This window comes from Haliotis asinina, chromosome 10 (assembly GCF_037392515.1).
Source record: "Haliotis asinina isolate JCU_RB_2024 chromosome 10, JCU_Hal_asi_v2, whole genome shotgun sequence".
Taxonomy (NCBI): domain Eukaryota; kingdom Metazoa; phylum Mollusca; class Gastropoda; order Lepetellida; family Haliotidae; genus Haliotis; species Haliotis asinina.
In genome coordinates this window covers 43,211,515-43,234,386 of record NC_090289.1, presented here as the reverse complement: position 1 = coordinate 43,234,386, position 22,872 = coordinate 43,211,515, and the positions used below count along the sequence as shown (strand labels likewise).

The window sequence follows — 22,872 nt, the reverse complement described above, 5'->3', positions numbered from 1 at the left end:
AAGGAATTGCAAGATTTAGAGCATGTGATGTACACCGTTAAAAAATCCCATTCAGCTTATTGTTTTAGTTATTTGAAGAAAAAGAATCACCTGAATACTTCCCTTTGAAGCACAACGAATACTTCAGGCCCAGTTTGTGATGTTTATTCCAATACCACATGAACACATGTAAGATAATTTATCCAACTGGGACATTACATAAAAACTACGTCTTGGTTTGCTAACAACATTGTCCTGTGTCCTTTCATTATAAACTGATGAATTGAGCGTAGAAAAGAGAAAGCGAGGTGCAGAAGTGAGTACATTCTTTGAACTGTGTTATTATATCTGTTAAAGAGGGTAATTCCTTCACAAGTAATAGTCTAATAGCTGAACGTCCTTGGTGAAAGGCACACGCCTAGTTTGTGTCTAAAGATCATGAGAAACTGTGGGCTTACGGCCGTCATTGTACCTGGATCCATCCCATGGCCTTTATCGCGTTGCCTACATACTTTCTTGTCGAAAACAACCATCAATGTACTTCCTGTTACAAGGTCGCTTTCGAGAAGACCAGTAATACGGTTAGGAATTTCTCAACAATATGTATGGGAGGATATCGTGTTTACGTTGAATTAAAAAAGTATTTACAGTGATAAGTGATTGTATAATTGCGAGAACAGCTGACTGACGCATGTTGTACTACGGATCGTATTCTGCCACAACATTCACGAGGAAAAACCTTTTGGATCCGACCTAGGGATGCAGAAAATAAAGGGATACAACTCTGGTCTTCTACCTGCACCACGAGGTTACCGATGTCCCTGTATTCATTTCAATAACGGGATCCTTTGGAAGGATTAACAAATGGTATGTCTTCATGAAATTGATCTAATTGCATTTTAAGTCTGTTAGTTTGGTTTAACACTGCCGTTAAAATATCTGATTTACATCGAGGTGCATTAGTCAGTGAGAGGGAGTAAGTTTTTTTAGCATAATGAGCACACCAGAAAAGGGCTTCACGTATTGTACCATATGTGGAATCGACTCGGGAGTTGTATGTGATGAGCAAACGTTTGAATCACTCGGCTACCCGAAGCTCCCCACGTCGTAATTGCTGCTATAGGGGTGACAACTGTACATGTAGAAACATGATCAGGGCGATCCGGGATTTGAACCCACTGCCACGCATTTCTGGGAAGAATATGCGTGCGTTCCTGAACATTAAGTACCAATACAACCTACCAACAACAACCAAAACAGTGATCCTTCATGATCCAATTCTAATTTAAATGTTCTGGTGAGAACTTCAACGCTTTAGGATAATGTGTCAGCTTTTTTCAAGTTTTTCAAATTTTCAAGTTTTTGTATCGTCGACAATGTAGAACATATAAATACGTTAGTATTTGATTTCATCATTGTCTTTGTGTTACTTTTGAAACCTGACATTGTGAATCTTGTATATGATGCTTTCATAGTATCAGAAATACTTAATATCTTTCGAGGTTGTCCTCAATTGATATTAAAACCGAGCCAAAGAATTTCATAACTTGCAAATTGTTTGATACATCATCGAGGACTGGTTAATACTTTCCTTTGAAGCATATACTACCTCTTTGTTAAACAAGAACACACACACGCACACACACGCACACACACACGCACACACGCACACACACAGCCATGACAATATACATACAATAGTCAAGAACCCTATCCATCTTGACCTCATGTACGTCGTATGTCAAGGTAGCCATAGATCAGAGTAAACAAGGTATTTATAGCTTGGATGGACGTTTATAGGTTGCATTAAGAAGATGAGGTTTACGTTTGCAGGTAAAGATGTGTTTTATGTAAGAACGGCTTGGTTTTCCATCTTTGACATTAGCAGCCAATATGTTTCGTTTGAGGATACAATCGATATGTCGAGAACATTTATTTGTTTTCAAATGAAGCTTAAGTGGCAGTTGTCCAAGTTTATTATATTGCTAAATGGGATCCCGAAGATACTTAGCAACATAGTGTCTCTTTGCAAGTGCTTTAATATAGGTGGGTTTCTCTTAGTTGTGATTCTTGCGAATCTCATTGTGTTTATGTTGAAATTTTGTTGTTTTGTTCAGCAACTTATATTGAATGCATACTGCAGAAACTCGGTGTTATTCATGTGATTTGTGAGTAAATTGGGATTGTTGTGGATCCCTCTTTTTATGTTTGTGTGATCATCTGGAAATTGAATAGGTGATCCATGATTTCATATGTGCGTAATTTATTGTTTCCGTATGGATTTGGTTATGTTTGGTTATTTCAAGGTGTTGGTAACGAATCCCATTTTTTTGAAATGTTCAAAAGAGTCGCAGTTGACATGTATATACAGACATGGAATAGTACCATGGAAGAAAGCTCAAGGTATAAGCTATACAGACAATACAAAAGCCTATTAGAGCCGGAAAAATATTTGACTTAATAAAAAATACAGAAATATTCTTACTAGGATCAGAGCATTCTAAAATGCGGGCATTCTAAAACTAAAGGCTAATGAGGGACGGTGGTTGGGAGTTGATTCTAATCAACGCATTTGTTTTATATGTAATAAGGGAATAGAAGATGAATTTCACTTTATACTTTTATGTGAATGCTACAATAATCTAAGAACCTGTTATTTACCACAAAGGTATAATCACAATCCGTCTACCTATAAATTCAAGCAATTACTGTCTTCCACATCTGAGTTATTGAATAGTCTTTGTAAATATTTATGTTTGAGCTTTGAGCTACGTCAGCGGTTGGTTAATGGATAGCACATTTGTATCCCATGGTGCCTCTTATGTTGTCATAAGCGTGTTTACAGTGTACTTGTGTATCATTCAACATATATATGTACGTATCTGTATAACTGTATATGGGCCGATGGCCTTCATACGAAATACAAGACTTGACTTGAATAGGTGATCCTCGGTTTTCTCAGTATGCCATGCTGGTGACAATTGAACATTTTACGTAGGAAATGTCCACATATGAGAGATGACAGATAAAGATTTTGAAGGTACACCCAAACGTAGAATTGATGTTCAAATTGCACATGTATGGAACCATTGCTCTTTGTTGATAAGTGTTTTAAATAGAACGAACTAACACAGGCTGCTATACAAGTGATAAAGCTTACAGTTTACATGCCAGACGGAATGTACTGTAGGGCATAAAAGTAACTGGAAGATCTGATAAATACATAAGTGTGTGTATATGAGTATGTGTATGTGTGTTACGTATATGGCCAACGATGGTCCCACTCATGTACTTGGCACTATGCACCTATTTACAGTACCACCAACTTGTGATAGTCTGGGTACAGGTGACACATTCAAACCTGTTTACAAAATGTTTGAGGTTGAACACCTGTTGCGTCTAGCCAGAGATACAATTGCCCATTTTAGATTGTTTCAAACACGTATCAGATTCTAATGATGTAGTTTCAAATGTCCTCGGATGCTCGGTCACATGTGTGATTGTGGTTTGAGAATAAAGACAATTCTCAGATATAGTGTCACACCTTAGTGACTTAGTTAGCAAAGGAAAGGTAACAGGGACCAACAAACGATGAAATGTCATAATTTTGTATGTCAGACTAAACACACGGTTTCAGCAGCATGTAATAATATGACATTGTTTGTATGGTACTTATTTAAGGAATCTAATCACATTCGTTGGAACTGGAAAAGAAACCCACTCTGTACTAAAGGAACATTGAACTAGGTTTGTCCTACTAACCGAAGACTGTGACGATGCTTGTAAGGTAGAGTGGTTTGAGAACGTTACATTGAAAACCCCTAACTGTGGAAACACTACAAGATCACGGACAGTGTCCAACTAACGGCTGACAACAAATGTCTGGCATTGTCAACCTCACTCAGTATATGTCCATAAGTTAATCCCGTTTTCACACATCATGAGTAACCATGGGAGTAATTATACTTGTTAACATTTCCTGACTTGAATATCACCACGATGAGTAGCCTGCTAAATACAGACGTCATTTTTCTTATTTTCTTAATGATAGCTATTAAAGTTAAATGTTCCTTAAATCAGTCTACAGAGTTTCTGAGAATAGACCGTCGCAGGAACTCTGCTTTCAACAGTTAAATGTTAAAGGCTAATGCATCATGTACATTACTGTGGCGAGATTATGAATTCTTTGACGTTACTCATATTACTTCAGTCACCATATACCACAACCGTTTGTATTCCTTTGCAAACGTATAAGACATTTGATTGCGCAGAATTCGAGGTGAGGTGCAATGAAATTTAACGTCGAATATTTCTCTCATGTGATCACGTGACTACGTGTGTATGTGTGGTTGTTTGTACTCTCCCAGACTTAAGCCGGTTTCGTAGTGCTAGCTCACACAGATACTGCACTGCAGATAAGCATGAATACCCTTCTCAGATGCAGTATACTGACCTGAGGCCACTAACAGAAAATTGTCGAATTCATAACAAAACTTTGCACCCAAACATAGCTGTTCACATGCACAATATTTTCAAATGCTTTTCAGCAGCTTGATGCAGAGGGAGAGAGAGAGAGAAAGAGAGAGAGAGGAGAGAGAGAGAGAGAGAGAAGGGGAAATAGTGAGCGTTTTAAGTCAGCCTCAATGTTTGATGGGTAGAATATATATAGAGTTATAACAAAACAACTACATCAACAACAAAAGATTCTTAAGTAGGATTCTGTGGTGGAGTTCTGTCTTCTATAGAAACATGGACGTACACTTACACTGTGTGAAAACCTACCAGATTTATGCAGCTGGCTAAAGCTCCGTGCAGTCCATGTCATGCAGTATGATTGTGTGTTGAACCTCCCCGGATTTATGCAGCGGGATTAGCTCCGTGCAGGTCATTTCTTACAATCAGCATGGACGTCCGCTCCTGGATTGTAAAGAGATGTCATTAAGTCACCAGGAAGTAGGTGTTTATGCTTGGGAAGCTGATGCTTAATCACATTTAATGCTAGAACGACCAGAATATATGCCATTGAAAGGTTAAAAGTCTCTTCTGTCTGGGATTATATGTAGACAGAGCTAAACAAAGGAAAGTTAACGTTGTAGTCTTTGTATACATCTTCTTTTGTCGAATATTTTAGATGTAGAGGTGATAGTACGTTGAATACTAGATGTGTGACAGTGTTAGTATGTAAAATTACATAGAGGTGTTTTTTTATTGTATACCACTGACTTACCTGTGCTTTTTGTTCATGTATCGTAGTTGAGTAGTGTATGTTGAATATTTTATTTGTGGCAGTGTTATATATTGACTGGAGTAGATGTTTCATTATATGTGTTGATATTGAAAACAGGAGGTGTATTTGACACCGTGGCTAGCCACCTCCTCTTGGTGGGTGCTGGGTAACGCTAAGAGCTCGACAACCCCCGTGTGGACCCGGGTCAGCAAGGTCCATAGCACCCCATTGCTGGTCGCAAGAAATATCCCGTTTGCCGTGGGTTGTGTCCCGTGTCGGTGGAGGACGGGATCCTGGTGGGTGAGGGCAATTTGGCCTTTAACAATGTTCCGTTTTCCTAACACACCACTTCGGCCCTTACTTCACCTAGACCGGTAGTTGAATGGGCCCGATTCAACCAATCGGCTGGTCATGCCAAGCCGCCATGTGCATGGATTTTATACAACCACACAGAATTTTTATTTGGAATTGTTGAACTCCTGGCCTTGGCACCCTTATTCATAGAACAAGATTTGACTTGACTTTGATATGTTTATTATGAACTTTGCCTAGAGCCCTATGCTCAGAAGGCGGTGGCTCATGGGCCAATCTGGTAGAATCATTAATCATTTTTCTGCAGGAGTATATCACCTGGGTATCCTTGGTGCTGCACGGTGGAGATCCGCTCGTTTTTAGCATTGTCCTTATCATACTCCGTGGTGGGTGATGAACAAATATGTCTTCAACATGGAATACTAAACACCCCCGAAAAAACCAAAACGTCCACTCGATGATGTTGGAGAACAGCTACCATGTGCTTCGACTGATCATTGGCCACGATTTTGATAATGGAAACTCCGGATAAGACTCCCTTAAAACTTAATCCGTTTGCGATCTCTAAAGGTATCAACGGAATAGCTGGAGAGGTACAAAACACCAAACGCTTGCGTTCAGGATCCATTCTAATTGAATGTAACAGAAAACAGTAAGCTACCAACCTTTTATCTACGGATATGTTTGTTGGAGTTCCTGTAATAGTCTCTGCCCATAGAACACTAAATACCAGTAAAGGTATAATCAGAGATAGAGATCGACTGTTGGCTGATATGTCTGACTTAGATATTGCTTCTGAAATGAAAGATCATGGAGTAATATTTGTCAAACGGTTTACTACCCGAAGAAATAATGAAAGCATTCAGACAAATACCTACCTCTTTGCTTTCTCTTCACCGACTCCTCCAAAGTCAGTCAAGGTTGGTTACAGCAATATGTCCGTTGACATCTATATCCCAAATATTTGGAGATGTTTTAGATGTCCAAAATATGGACACGGCGTTAACAACTGCACAAAACCAGTAACATGTGGGCACTGCAGTGAAACTACCCATGTTACAGAAAACTGTACTGGTAACATAAAGAAGCACACAAACTGTACAAGATACCATTCTTCCTTCCCAAAAGACTGCCCAATTTGAAAAAAACCCAAAACAAACGGATATTACTAAAATCAAATTTACCCAAATTTGCCAAAAGAATCGTTGAATCAACAGCACCAAGTGGTTCATATGCATCAGTTGCCAGGATAGTTTCGGACACCAACCCAAAGGTAAACACCTTATCAGTACCCACCTCCGCAATACATTGTCAGATCGACTTGACGTGGGTTAAAACCAACACGCCTCAGCCATTCACATCTGAACAGTCTACTCAGACTGTTAACTCTGGAAATAACGTGGTTATCCTGGCTGACATTCCATTACAGTCTTCTAATCAAGATTCATCTTCATCCGGGGAACATTCACCATCTCAGTCCACCCAACAAACTCGAGCTAAAGTCTATTCTCAAAACACATGTCAAAGTATTCATAAGCAAGAACAGAATCATTGGAAAAAAGTGGCAGACCCCCAAAGGTTCAGAAAATCCAATCAAGATATATAACAAATACGTTTCACTAGAGGACATGGAAGTGTCAGAAAACTCCTGTCCCAGGGCACATAGCTTGTCGCCCTCGATGAAAGTGAGGGGTAGATCCCCTATCAATCCACCAAAACGATAAGCCAACCTTCTACTATTGTACAGTGGAATTGTAGAGGTCTTAGAACTAATTTTAATGAACTACAGCTATTAGTCCAGGATCTAATGCCATCGGCAATCTGTCTGCAGGAAACGTGTCTAAAACAGACGGATAATTTTACTTTGCGCCAGTTTAAGCCTATCATTGTTTTTCCCCTCTTGGTGATAGGGCCACTGGATGATCTTCTATACTTGTACGAAGAGATGTTATTCACAGTCCTTTCATACTAAAACCCATCTCCAAGCTGTGGCAGTGCGACTTACTCTCGGTGTTGCATTTACATTATGCTCTTTCTACATTCCAACTTCATCTGCACTTCAACAGACTGATCTTCAATCACTGTATGATCAAATCCCGAATTATTATGGGTGATCTAAACGGTCACGACCCACACTGGGACAGAACTAATATTAATACTAAAGGCAAAATACTTGAAGATTTTATTTCCAGTAATGATCTGTGCATATTTAATAATGACTTAAGTACATATCTCCATCCTGCAAGTGGTACTTATTCTTGTCTGGATTTGTCTCTTGTCTCATACCATCAGTGTTTCACTTGGTAATAAACTTTCTAGCTTGAGCAAGTCCTGATGAATGTATTTCAAGAGTTTTTTAATTGGCATGCGGGTCAGGTCATTTGAGCCGAGATGGATCAGTAGAATATTTGGCGGTGGCTGTCTCCACAATTGCTGTACCACTCTAGGTATCAGGTTATCCCATTGCATCCCTCTTCGACCATGCCATCTGACTGATACCCCATGCTGTTTTAACCCCAAGTGCATACCTATTGGTCTTGTTACTGCTCTTCTATGCGCCCAGTATACAAGGGATGAACCCATCATCCATATCACTGAATGACTTAATTGATTTTTAGATGGGATAGAGAAAACATAATTCAATCAGAATGGGAATAAACTTTGTACAAACCCGTGAACACAAATCAGGGTTACCTGAATAAACATTCTGCAAATAACCCCCACCCCCCACCCACCCCCCCTCCAAAAAAAACCAAACAAAAACAAAAACAAAAACAAAAACAGAAACAGAAACAAAACAGATCCCCGAAAACGAACTCTTGTCATTTTACTACAAACATTAATATTCAGTAACATTCAGGAATGGTATTGGTTACCCATGGTTACACTGAAAGGCGTATGTAGCGTGTGTAGGCTTGGGACTTCCATCGCCCCCACTTGCAAATGCTGTCGTGGAATATTCCTTTCAAAGCTGCGTATGTTGCTGCCCCTATTCTGAAGGAATGTGATTTCATCTTTGATTCTGGCAGGTTCAAGAACATCAATGCTTTGCTCAACACTGCTGTAAATTGGTATCTTGTAACCGACATGCCATCCAAGTGAACAAAAAGATATGAATGAATCTTTGGCCGAAGTGCCAGGAAACATCTCATTTTTGCTACAACAGGGCACATGGCTTTATCGGACTTCGACGGCATTTTTAATATCTGCCTTAGCCATGTAGGTAGAGATTGCATCTTCTATTGATGAATACTGTACAGAACAGATGTTTGGGTCAATGAAGTCATTAACTGATTCACCCTCAGGATGAGATAAATGATGAATTAGTTTGAACTCACCTACAGCTTTCACCTACGGAATTATGCCGGTGGGTCAAACGATCAAATTTTCTTAAGGTGGGGAGTCAAATGGCCCTGACATCCCGCCCAAACTTATCTCTTTGTCCAATTTCTCTTGAATAATAATTTCAAAATTGGGATCCCTGGCTGACAATAAATTTACAGATTCCCTAGCACGCTGAGTACCTTCATATTGTAGGCTGAAACCCTTTGTGAAACCCACTGCAAGAAGTTGTGCGTCCTCATGATCAGGGTAGTGTGCCAGTTCACTACACAATTTAGCTACGTGTATTGTGGTGTTTGTCAGATATAGTTTCTCCATTCTGTACTACGAAGAGACGCCATTCGAATGGTGTGCATATACTTCAGTATTTCTTGGTGTTTGTTTGGAAATTGCTCCAAATATATGCTTGAAAAAATCAAGAAAGCTGAGGTCCACTCAAAAATATTTCCGATTTCTTTTGCAAGCCGAACAACCTCTATCTAACCCATACTATTCAGTTTCAACGAGCCCTGTGATCGGTCAATGTTTGAATTCCTGACCAATGATGTCAGCTCAACATATTCTCCAGTTCGTATCCAGCTTGGGTCCATGTAGGTAGCAAAAGTAACGTCCCCATGGTCCCTAGTGAGGTGATTTACCTTCAGTTGTTGGCAATCTATAGCCCATTTTTATATTGTATTGTCCTCTATAGTTTGAACTGTTTTAGATCTAATTACTACTTTTACATTCTCTGTGATTTTACTGTCCTTCGTTGACAGATCCTTATAACGTGCCATTACTCAATGTGTAGTTTTGTAACTAATCGCTCTCGTCACGATATGGCTGAGATATTGCCGATGTGACGTTAAATTTTAACTCACTGACTAATCTCGTTTAGGTGTGTTATTTAAAGATCAAATCAAAAGCAAGACATTGGAACCTGTTCGTGCTAGTCATATAATACTGAGTTTATATTCATGCTATCATCTGAACAGGGGTGATACCATTTATTATGTGTAATTTTAGAAGTGCACGCGGGTACTGAAGTCTATAAGCTTCGATAAGCGTGGCGATAAAAAGCAAACTGTCGGTTAAGGCATTCAGTACTTAACACTCTTATCTTTAAGACACCTTTTCCTTCCTGCTTGGACGTGTAGATTCGTCGAATCCTAAAATGAAAGCGGACTCAATAACGTATAATATAACTACTTGATAAACAACTACAACTACTGATGGAATACACAGTTTATAACCTTTGTGACTCCAGCACTCCTGTACCAACCTGTAATGCTTCTAGTGGTATAACGTGAATGCATAGTTTAAACGCTTACGAGCAATATAAGAGATAACTAATAACGAACGTTTCTCTGACCATACGTGGTGCATGGTGAGAACACTAATTGCTACAGTATGAATTATCCAAGAAGCTTCAAGTGACATCAATAATACTCTCACTCTCAAGGGTTTCGACTTCACCAAAATGACATCAATGCACACGTTCCTTTCTTTCGACCATCACAAATCCTATGTCAGTAAATAAAAGCGACAGAACATTTTCTGTAATCATAACAAACCCGCTAAAGGAAGAATACATTGTTGAATTTGATCTAGACGTGCACAAAAGTCTCTAGGGTAAGAATCAATAGTTTGAATGATTATCTATAAACAATATAGAATATTCCTGTGACAGACTGGCGTCCTTAGAGTTCCTCCTATCTAGACTTGCTTCTTTAAAGTATAGTATTTCTGTTTTTTGTTTAATCTTTATGAATCATTATCAAAGAATAATAGTGATCATACCAGATATTCGCAAAATGGCGAACCTGCCCTATCTACCTCACCATAGGACGTTCACAAACACATTCAAAGGCAAGTCAACTACGATGAAACATTGTTAAAATCAAAATAGGGAAAGCCGTCAGGTATCAGTTACGTCAAACAAATCACATTAAAGTTGTTCAAGGTCTTGTTTATTGCGTGAAGTAAGTAATCCAGCAAGGTTATCACTTGCAGCCACATCGGATATATTCTTTAAAGATAAACACGAAACTTGAAGTGTATAGAATTGATGCCGGTCTGCCAATGGCAAAAGGAAATGAATAAATCCAACTTTTACTTTGATATCTGATTACGACCGTCTCTAGCCAACCCCATGGAAACTTTGTTCTGTTTTAACTTTTTATATTGCTGAGTGCGTCGTTGAGTTTTTTGAGACTTTGAAATACTGGTAAACGTGTGTGCGTTGGAAAACTCGCAATTTGCTCCAACACAGATGTCACTGAAAGAGAAATCTCCGCTCCAGTTCTCCTGAACGTAAGAATTTGTTTTTCAGGGAAATTGTTGGATTATTTTTTTCTTAAAAACAAACCCACTCTAGTGAAAACGGACAAGGAATACGACCATAGACACCTAATGGGAAAAGCGAATTCCCTTCTCGAAAAACCGATGAGAAGTGAGCTTCCTTTCGGATGCCCAGTGAGTTCTTGAGATAAGGCAAGTCGTTCTCTGTCAGACTGAAGTACGTATGCACGAAATGAAATGGTTTTTATTCACGGTCAGGGTACATTGCATTACACAGAATACATAGCGTATCCTACATAATTGCTTCCTAAAGTTTAAATAGTTTCGTAATCTTAAAGTGTGTACCTGTCTTAAGTTAGAATTAAATCTTTTCACTTTATAGCATGATCCGTGCAGCAGGTTGTGAACAGAGTTTCAAGTATCAAAGCAGTATAGGTGATGTAAAACAAAGTTAACGTAATAGCTTTATTGTCATTCAAAGTGTAAAGTGGTTACCTTGTCTTAGAATAGAACAGCTCTGCACTCAGCTATGTGTTTTGTCATTTGTTTATTAAATGCTTCCTCCTGAATCACCAGATCACCCAGGGGATGAATTCAAATCTCGTTACGGAAGCTACATGGGTTTGATTTCAAACGGTGATGATGCGTGAGGCTAGAAATTGAAAGCTTCTAAGTGCCATTTGTATTTTTACTTGAAAATGCCAAATTCTAATGTTGAGACGTGTACCACTGCATGTTGAAAGAGATGCAAGATAAAATGTTGAAATTCAAAAAATGAAGGCATTTCAGTTTATTATCTTGAACTGACAAGAACGTTATGAATTGAGAAGACTCTTGATATACAAAGGGAGACTATCAATGTAAGTTTAAAGGTTAAGTAAGGTATTATCAGAGGCTACAAAATAATGGCATTCAATTTGACATTGTTTTTGAGGACCATGAAATAATAATTGAATAATTTGATGTGATCCAGTTTTATTCCACTTGAGAAACAATCTCCCTGGTTTTCCTAATCGTGTTTTCAAACAAATATGTATCCTGATGGGGAGGTTGAAAATCAATAGGTTCCTGGTATCCGCTATATCACATATTACCAAACTAGCACTGAGTTGAAGAACACATATTTTGATCTGGCTGCTTGGCTGAAACTGTGACATGGGACTTGATCGCACATGTGTGTAGTGATTATTTTCGGTCACATATTTCCTGAATATTATGGATATTGCTGATTACGTCGTCAAATAATGCTACCCTCCCACTTACGCCGTTACATTACGTCACATTCCCGATACTTTTCAAGGCTGGCAGCATATGTGTCTACCGTAACACATGGCAAAGACATGTATTTGTGAGACGACTCAAACAGTCGATTATAGAAACACTAACTCTATGACAGGGCTAAAACATCGTCATATGTCACATGAAAGGAATATACTCCATCTAATAGTGGTTGCAAGGCTTTTAGTGTAAAGCTTAAGCCTGTGTTGTCTGTACCTGAGAGAATGTTCATTAATCAGACTGTCACTCGACTATTCACCTGAGTAGCTTCTTGTACTAAGTATAACCATTTTGAATAAGATCTGATCGATGTTTTTTTCCTGGAGAGAAGTAAATATATGTCTCAAGGACATATGATAGCCACACTACTGACCACAAACTTTTAAAACAATCATTTAGGGACGAAACATGTGCCTCGTAATTACTGTGTTCCAGAAATAGAAACCTAATCGGAATGAAAACATGATCAGAGATAGATGGATAAGTATTAAAACTGGTATACCGAACTCCCCGTGGCGAAATCAAAGCGTGGACTGGCTCTTGTTATTTTAGATGTTAACATTCCCACTGTCTTCTGGTTTAGGATTAGTCTAAAGAAATCGTCGTAGGAGGCAACTTTCGCGTTCGGGTGGTCCCTGGCTTGGCTGAAGCATAGCATTGTATCCTGTTACCTGTTTCTTCGCCGGTTGTGTATCTTTTCGAGTGGTACATGCTCAATGTTTTTTGAAAACACCCGGTGTCATCGCTGATTTTTAGTAGACTATTATAATGTTCACACGTACTAGTATCTTACCCTTTATGTTACACCAAATTGAAACTGTTTCTGAGGACTGGTTTTGCTCATGCTAACTTATGTATAAACCAGTCTACTTTCTTCTTAACGTCTGTTGTTCATTCTATTCAGGGGCATTCTATTTTGTGATCTGAAAATTGTGTTGAACCGTCCGATCAAATATTACAGCATTTACGTTATTCAACGCTCATGCAATGTCCGTCGAATATTCTACGCAAGATATTAGTAGGTAGTTATAAGTAAATAACTGAATCTGAACACAAAAACCCAGTGATGAATAATATGAGCAACGACCTGGTACACGGCACGATCCCCGTAATCGGGACACCGAGTGAGAAACGTTTTTCATTAAGTTCTTTCTATGACCAACCCGGGAGCCAATCCCGACAGGAGATCAGTCAAAGAGCAGTCTGGTAAACCCGGACGGTAGTATGATCCAGGCTCTGTACAATGTAAACATAGCAGGATTTCACCATCAAACAGTCCCACGTCCAATGATCAGTCGGTGAAATGGGTCAGTGTTAACGGGGATAAGATCACTGAGTGGGCATGTCACAATGAGGGACGTCAACCTTAACAGCTGATGGTTTTGTTCAATATCACTGAGTGTCAAGAACAAATAACCCTAACTAACATTACCTTGACTGGATAACAGGATATCTTTTGATAAGATAACATAACCAAATGTTGACTAAAAGTCGATTTAGTGGTCTTTAGCCATTTGTCACGTTGTGCGATACTTATGCTTTAATTCATCCACGAAATCAGCCAATATGTAAACGATAATTGGATCCTAAAATTTTAGCAATAAAAGGGAATCAGACAGGAAGTCTTTAATTATACGTACAAAGATATTAAACATACCGTATTACGTTCTTACTATGTTTGGTACTGTGTTTGCCTGTCGTGTGGGTTTGTGGCAACTATTAAAATCAGACGGTTAGACTCCCGTACTTGGTATTTCCAGACACTAGAACATCGCTTATCGCTATTAGTCAGAAGACACGCCGAAATACAGCAGATTTCAGGTCCAAAAATACAATCATGATACCCCCCTTAAAAATATCACCATATATTAACCGTTTCCCCTTTGTTTCATTTTCAGGTGAACGTGCATTTTCCTTTGTCTGACAGTTTATGTGAGGGTTGACCCGTAGTGATCTGCGTTAGAATTAATCTTATTAATTTTCGTAACGTTTATTCTACATGAAAACACTACTGGCGTAATGGGAAAATGAAGCAGGGGAGGTAATTGTACGTATTCCATATGGAAGATACCCTCCTGTTCCTTCACTCCCTTGACCCGGAAGCTGGAAGGGGGAATGGAGGCGAAGAACTGTCTGAGATACGCTAAAAATTGAGTTGCACTAAAACATATTTCACGTGAGTTATTGTTCAACATGGGGTTGGCGATGTGAGAGCACAACCCCATGAATAAATGAATGTATACCTTTGATGGTGGCACTATTTCATTTTGACATAAAAAGTATTTTTTGAACTGAAGCGAGGAAAGTACGTTGCCAACCTTTGCTCGCTTCGCTCGCATGTGAGAAGACTAGTCATTTTCTCTGTGCTGCGCAACCCTTTTGCGCTACAATTTGCCTGTGAAACAACCAGCCTAACGTAAGAAGTATTGCCTGTAGGAGTTATTTCCCATTCATGTTCCTGTGAAGTGCGGGCTATATTTTTTCTTAATCCGGGTCTCGTTTGATGGCAGGTTTTGATTGTGACACGAGCATTTTAAAATGTTAGCATCTATAATATATGTGTTTTTAATGAGAGTGTTTGTAGTTGTTGTAGCCTTGATCGTCTTAAAGTGGCCCACATCAGCAGGAAGCATTCCGGGAGCTGAGACGAACAAAGGCGGCTTCATGTTCATTATCTTCCTTGGTATATTGGTGAAAATAATTGGTACAAATCTGGACATCTCAGTATAATATCATGAGAAACTCTAGGAAACCGAGGTCGGCGAGATTTGTGGAAAGGATATCAGTCTTTCAATATGTAAAGAAGGAATTTGGTCGACCGAAGCTATACAGTTCTTAGTGCTGATGTGCACGAGAGAACAATTCCCATACTTTCTCTGCATATGGTCCCTACACGGTGCCTGATGTGGGTAGATTTAAAAGCTTCGGTTGTGGTGATGTTTCCGGATTAAAATGTGTCTTGGTGGATTAATGGATTAATCAACTGTTTTGTGGTTGGTTATGTTGGCGTCTAGTTGTGTATGTAGCGTCCTGGTTGGTTAAGTTTCTAGGTTTATATGTTGTCTCGTGGTTGATTATGTTTCTAAGTTTCCATGTTGCTTTTTGGTTGGTCATGTTTTCAAGTTTACACGTGGTCTTGTGGCTGGCTATGCTTCTAGGGTTCTATGTTGCCTCTTGGATGCTTATGTTTTCAGGTTTTTATGTGTCCTCGTGGTTGGTTATGTTTTTGTGTTTATATACAACCTCGTGGTTGGTTATGTTTCTATGTATACATGTGGCCTCGTGGCTGTTTAGGTTTCTCGGTTGGTATGTGGTCTCGTGGTTGGGTATGCTTCTACCTTTATTTATGGTCTTGTGGTTGGTTATGTTGCTCTGTTGGTACGTGGCCTCGTGGTTGGTTATGTGTTCTATGTATACATGTGGCCTCGTGCTTGTTTAAGTTTCTCGGTTGATATGTGGTCTCGAGGTTGGGTATGCTTCTACCTTTATTTGTGGTCTTGTGCTTGTTTACGTTTCTCGGTTGATATGTGGCCTCGAGGTTGGGTATGCTTCTACCTTTATTTGTGGTCTTGTGCTTGTTTACGTTTCTCGGTTGGTATGTGGCCTTGTGGTTGGCTATACTGTGTCACCTCGATACATGGATATGCGTCTTGATGTATATGTAACATCCTGGTTAGCATCTGATGTGAAACGTTGGCGTCACGGGATACATTTATTCTAAACAATAACCTATCACGCTGTGACACAACTGAAATAAGGACCAAACCAGCACAAACTCAACACACCCATTCATTGACTTACTTAGCATGATTAGCCTAGCAACGAGTATTTGTTCAGACAGGTTCTGATGCCCCAGTGAATGATTCTAATTAAACAAAATACGCTGGAAATATTGAAAACTCAATATTTATGACAGATCATGCTAAATCGGGAATTTTTGTTGTTGTTGTTTTGAAGTATTCGATGCATTGAATACCCAGCAGAACCCTCTGAAGTACCCAATACATTTATCAGCATTGCAAATAAAGCTTCAATGCGTTAATTTTTCCAATCCGATCCTCTTTGTCACAGGGTCAAAATGTAACAAAGCAAAATTGAGACATATTTCGGTTTAATCCATATTACATGTCTCTGCAATTTATGTTGCCAAGGTTGTGAAACAAGTCATTTTCTAACTCGTACAAATACCTTTTAGATGACTATTAAAGTAACCCTCTGTACTTGAATGCATTGTTTGTCTTCGCTCGCCTTGTGTTAGGAAACTTACCAGATGTTAGTGTATTGTGAAATGCCACTCAGATCATTCAGGAAAAAAGACTGTATGTGAAAAAATCTAAAACTTTCTTCCTAAAAACAATGCTAGTCCCTAATATGAAACTGTAGAAATGAAGAAAGTCCTGATCTGTTTCATATGAAAACGCTTCTGACAACTTTCCGAAAAATGTCTTATCGTTTTGCAAATTTCTTAAAGTATGCAGATTTTGGGGTTCAAATGGGCTCCGAGCTTGTCCTTCATAAATCTAACATTCGGAGGGTTTGATTACAGGAGTGATGTTGATTGATGCTTCCGGTGACACATGTATGAAGACTGACCGGTAGTCGTTGGTCTTTCATGAGGCTTTCAGTTGTAACTCAACCACTCAGTGGTATAACAGATGACGAACCATAACTGACAGAGTGGTCATCGATCCGAGCCTCTTTCGTTTGAAGTAAAATGAAAACAGGTCACTAGGGATATTTTATCCAAACCTTTCAACCAGGGAACCCTTTATCAAATTTAATTATCACTTATGTCACCCGGTTGTGCTTTTAGCATTGGCATCCTGTATGGGAAGGAGCTCTATGTCTGCTCTGGTAGTTGACGCTCTTCTTGGACTTCATTCCACATAAACTGGCGCTTGTTGTTTGAGGCTATTAAACTGGATTGGGTGGACAGACCTTGTAGCCGGCGCTGATTGCCTGTCATCTGCCCCACTGACAGTTCATAGATGTAAAATAAACGGCTTTCCAATTTACTTATTTCCACCTTCCTTTTATTGAAACGAATCCGAAACCACAAAATAACATATTAAAGGCTTTATGACAAACATGAGTAACTGTTGCCTATTTTCTTGACTCAAAATCCCCACGGGTAAAAGTCTCACCGAAGGATATTCCTGAAGAGTGTATGGTGGGAAGAGGATTATATATCTCTCACCATAATGGGAATAGGTGAACATTTCTCTTGCCTGTGCATGTGTTTTGATGGATACAATCGGTGGGGTACTATCTAATAGTGACCATTGCTCGCAGGGTCTCCTGTGTTGAGAATGGCACACCTGACAATACTTTTAGAAAATAATTCTTATGAAACTGGAACTCTGGAAACGACCAAATGTTCACTCTACATGTTTGATATTGTGAATAAAATCTATCGTATCTATCAATAGTTTGAAAATTGTGTCTTGAAGAAGTAAAAGAAAAACAAAATCTTTAAAAAAGATAACGTCAATTCAAATAATTCATTGGGGAATTATTTTGGAATAGAAGTAAGAGACAACTCAGTTGGTTGTTATTTGCTCTGGAAAACACGCCACCAGATGATATAGTTGTGTTCGATTGTATTACTATTAACATGATTATTTTTCTTTAAAAGGAAATCTTCAAATCCCTGCACACACAGCAACCCTTCACGAATGATTTTTTAATGAACGTTGTCATGAATGGTTTACTTCAAAAGTTTTGCTAATCCCTGTTCACACAATAAGTCATCTCTTCTATCTCTCGAGTCCCCTGGTCGGAATTTGCGTATAGAAGGCGTGATGTTTGACACAGTTTCCTCACTCATTCATTTGTAGACGTTAAAAAGATTCATACGCCCACGACCTGCACGCAGGCATTGAAATCCTCTTGGTACCAGCTAGCAGAAGATTTAAACATTATACCTGTCTTCATTATTTCTTAATTCCTTAAATACGTGTGCTGCAACCTGAACTAAAGTCTCGACGTGTGCTTTAACGTTCTTTGAAGTATATATGGTGTCTTTGATAACGATAACAGGTTAGTACGCATGGGAGACTGAACCTCATATCATGAATAAACAAACCAGTTTGAGTCAGCCCAGTATGCGTGTCGTCAACTGGCGTCCTCATATTATCGTGTACAGGGACTGGAACGACAAAACACGTCTTCTATCAAGTTAATCTGTCACCAAGGCCTGAGATATCGCTCAAACTCCACAATCGCTGATGTCGTTGGAAGTGATGGATGGTAGTCATATAATGAATTAATGAATTAACTAACCTTTCCCAAATCCTTCGGAAAGCGATGTCTCCGCATACACATGTATTTTTCGCTTAAAGCCTGTATTTTGTGATATGTCAAATGTAACATCGAGAATGTCTTAGATTTACAGCACTCAACTCTCTCATAACCGCCCACGGATTCATGGAACAGCACCTTGTCGTCTTTTATGTCATCACAAAGATTTAAAAGTCGAGGGACGGTTATATTGAATCGCCGAGAGAACAGTTTGATCTATCCATAAAAGTCTTGATCTATCTATTAAAGTAGCATGAAAACGATTTTAACTTTTCCACATTTGACAACCCACCGTGTCGAATAAACTGTGATAAATATGTTCCGTGAAATTTGAAACTCAAACAAGATATGAAGTGAACGATTTTCAGTGTTGCGCCTAAACGTTACAGTGAATGGCCGTGCTTGTTTGTTGAAATATGAATTGATTTGGGTTGCCAATTGACTCCAATTTCCAGATCGATACACATCGTGCATGCAGGTTTCTGACGTATCGATTGCGTTCTGATATTAGTCACATTCATGTGGAGTTATGTAAGAAGTTTGGCTGACGAAAATATCTTTTGTTTTAAGTTAACTTTTCCGTCAGTTTACACAGTACAATTAATCATATTAGGCGATAAAACACAGATACATTGTCTCTATGAAAACCGAAATATACAAATTCAGACAAAGTTGATTCCCTCATCATTTTGTTGGAGTGAAGGCAAGTTTTCTGATATGACTTCAAACCCCAGTCTCCATTAACAAACAGACATTCATATTTAAAATGGGCACAGAGACTTATAAAATCACATTAACAGCTATGTTGGAACTCTCCTGATTTTGCAAAGAACCAATAAAGGTTCCCGTTAATGACTATCCTATGCGGGTTTCCCTCTCGCCCATAATCCTATATAAAATAGGGAAGCCGACTGAATAACAGCATAGCCCCAGCTCCTAGTTCGATCAGCATTATCACTGGAGAGGTGATCCGTGAGACCACAGATCGAACTGGTTGGATACTCTAATAGTAAGCGAAGGTGACACGAATCTCTCCTAACAGAGGGCGCATCGGTCTTTCTAGTTGGAACTTTGCGCCAGGACAGTAGCACAATATTACTGGGATAAGCTTAACTTGAAGAGTGAGTTCTATTCCTATTGACGGTAAGTAAATATTTTAGTTGCCACTTGTTCGTATATTTATGCTGTAGTTTACTAGTTGGAGTCAAGATTTTATTTCCTGTTTTAAGTAAATGTTCTGTTATGTTTTACTTTAGGTGAATGATACAACGTTTGTGTTTGCAGAAAGCACTTAGCACTGCTTGTATGTTTAATTTCGGCGTTCATTTTCACTGGGAAGTTTACGTTTTCTTCAGTTACTAGGTCAACTTCCAAAAGAAAATATTTGAGAGTTAAAAGCTATAGATAAATGATGGAATGTTACACTGACAGTGTTTAGCAAACTTGCAAACGTACGTCTTGTCTTATTGTTATCTTTGAAACTATGATATCTAGATTAGTGATTTATACATAGAAAGTTCTACGTCATTAGCACTTATAACTTTCCTTGTAATATAATATATCACGTTTGAAAAGCGAGTACTCAGAAAGGTCTTTTGTTTGTATATTTTTAATAATTCAAGATACTGAAGAAAATGTACACAGATAATTCCAGTAATATCATACAGAAACCTTGCTGAATTTACAATAAAATGCCTTTAATTGTTTAAATCTCCAAATGGGTGATTCTAGAGAGTCTATGAATGATATCAATGACGATTTCCATTAAGACGACTGCAGGGGTTCTTAAGTGGGAGCAGTTCACACTTTGTCCAATCTGGTATTGATCTTAATGACGTAGTATTTATGACGGTTCTACTGGCAGCGTTGATAACGTGATCGCTCTTCTGGGTTCGTTTCTCGAAAAGCGTAGATATAAACTGTCAACGGCGGACAGTAACCAGTCTCCGTTATCTAACTACATGCTAAACAAGCAGTGAAAGCATGTGAATGGATAATTGGAAGGATATTTCTTATAGATATGAAATACTACTTCTACATGCCTCTGAGCGCATCAGGGTACGCGACAAATATAAAAGTTTTCTTGGTATAGATGATTTGTGTGTCACAGTTTGATGTATCCAAACACACGACTATTTCACCCATCCACACATACGACTAGTATAGGGCGATTTGTCGTATCCACACATACCACTAGTATTCCAACATTTGTATCCACACACGATTAGTGCTTGGCTATATCACGTATCCACAAGCGACTAGCATGTGACTGTGTGGCGTATTCACCCACATGACTAGTATGTGACAATATCGCGCGTGCGTGTGACTATATCATATGACTCCACACACACGAATAGTATGGCACTATCTGACGTACATATGTAATACACTAATATGTGACTATGTGGCGTATCCAGAAACAAACACGACTAGTATGTTACAAAGTGATGTATCCACACACACATGACTATTATGTGACTATTCGACATATGAGACGATGTGGCGTATCAACACACGACTAGTATGTATCATTCATGTATCCACACACATGACTAGTATGTGACTACATCACGTATCCAGAACAACGACTAGTATGTGACAATGTGGCGTACCCACACACGTGACTAGTATGTGAGTATGTGACGTATCCACGACTTCATATGTGATTACACACAACTTGCACACACACAACTTGCACTTGACGTTATGACAACCACTTTATGACAGCGACCAGTAATTGGATGTATCCACACAAGACTAGTATGTGATTATATGACGTACCCCACACACAACCTGTATGTGGCGTATACACCCACGATTAGTATGTCATAATATGACGTACTCCCCACACGACCTATACATTGACGCATCCACACACTTAAATAGTGTGTCACCCATAAACGCCCACCTAGTAATTTACTACATGACGTATTCACATACACGACCACTATTTCTCCATTGCATGTATCCACTCACATATCAAACCACACAATAGTATGTCTCTATTTTAAAGAACCACGCATACTAATTGTGTCCCTGTGTTTCAAGTTAACTAAGCAATATTTCATAAGATCCTTCGTCACAGATTCAAATCCCAGAGAACAAGAAAGAAAACATATCAGAACAGATATGGTTCATGGAAACGTTCACTTGGTACGTTCAATTGTCAAGGATTAAACGGACTCGATGGCACTATTTCTTCCGCTAGGGGCCTATCTGTGCTGAGATTAGTTTTTAGGTGGTGTGTCGTCAGTTTGACATTGGGCGCTTAGCTACTCGTTTAATAGAGTCAATGTTAAGTCAACTAGGATTAAAAGGGCACTCAAAAGTCAATGTCCTCAGATAGAATCTTGAAAGAGACATTTCGGTTGAGGTTAAAAATATCTTTTTGCTCCACAATTGGTCATTTTGTCGACTAAGCCTTAATTGTTCAGTTACGTAAAGACCATTTCGACCAACTGTTGTTTTTGTCACGTGCGTTTGTTTTGCAGCTTGGAGTTAAATAAACGCCAGTTGATATCGTGGCTTTCTATTTCAGGTGTTTAGTGAAATTAATGTTTGGTTAGTTCTATCATTTGTTGAAAGATTAATACTTTCCACAGAACTGAAATATAAAGCTTAAAAAGCGCACGTTTTTATCACAGCAACTGCACGAGTCAAAAACCTCAATCTAACCTAACCTACTTGAATGTCATCAAAACTGCACGTTCAGGAAGTCCCGGCAACATGTAAGCGTTATCGGCTCGACTCGGAAATATAATTTATCACCATGTCTTACTACAAAGAATATGCTGATTTTACAAAATAGATTATTTGTTGGTCCAAATACTTTAGCCTCCTTGTTTGAGAGAGAAAGATCTATATGTATTGAAGCGCAGACATTTATAGATTCACTGCCTCAAGCATGAAGCCCGAATAAAATCCATTTTACCTCATCCATTAATAAGTTTTGTTATTGCTGGTGGTGAGTCAGTGAATGGATTGGTGAGTGAGTGAGTGATAAGTTGAGTGCATCTTTCGTTCTATACAGAGGGCTTTAGACATGATAACAAGGTGGAATAGAACATTTCCAATGTGAAATCAAATCGAAAAACGTTTCAACCACCAACCTCATGTCACATCTTGCACACAACTGACATATTGAAGTTGCTACC

General features: G+C 38.9%; 1 protein-coding gene across 1 annotated transcript in view; it reads left to right on the top strand.

The window, feature by feature from the left end:
- The first annotated feature begins 19,508 nt into the window (after positions 1 to 19,508).
- LOC137299081 (uncharacterized) overlaps positions 19,509 to 22,872 on the top strand; it is a 57,794-nt gene continuing 54,430 nt past the window's right edge. The window contains exon 1 of the mRNA XM_067831578.1: positions 19,509 to 19,861. The gene's annotated coding sequence lies outside the window, so the exon portion shown is untranslated. The remainder of the gene's footprint in view (positions 19,862 to 22,872) is intronic.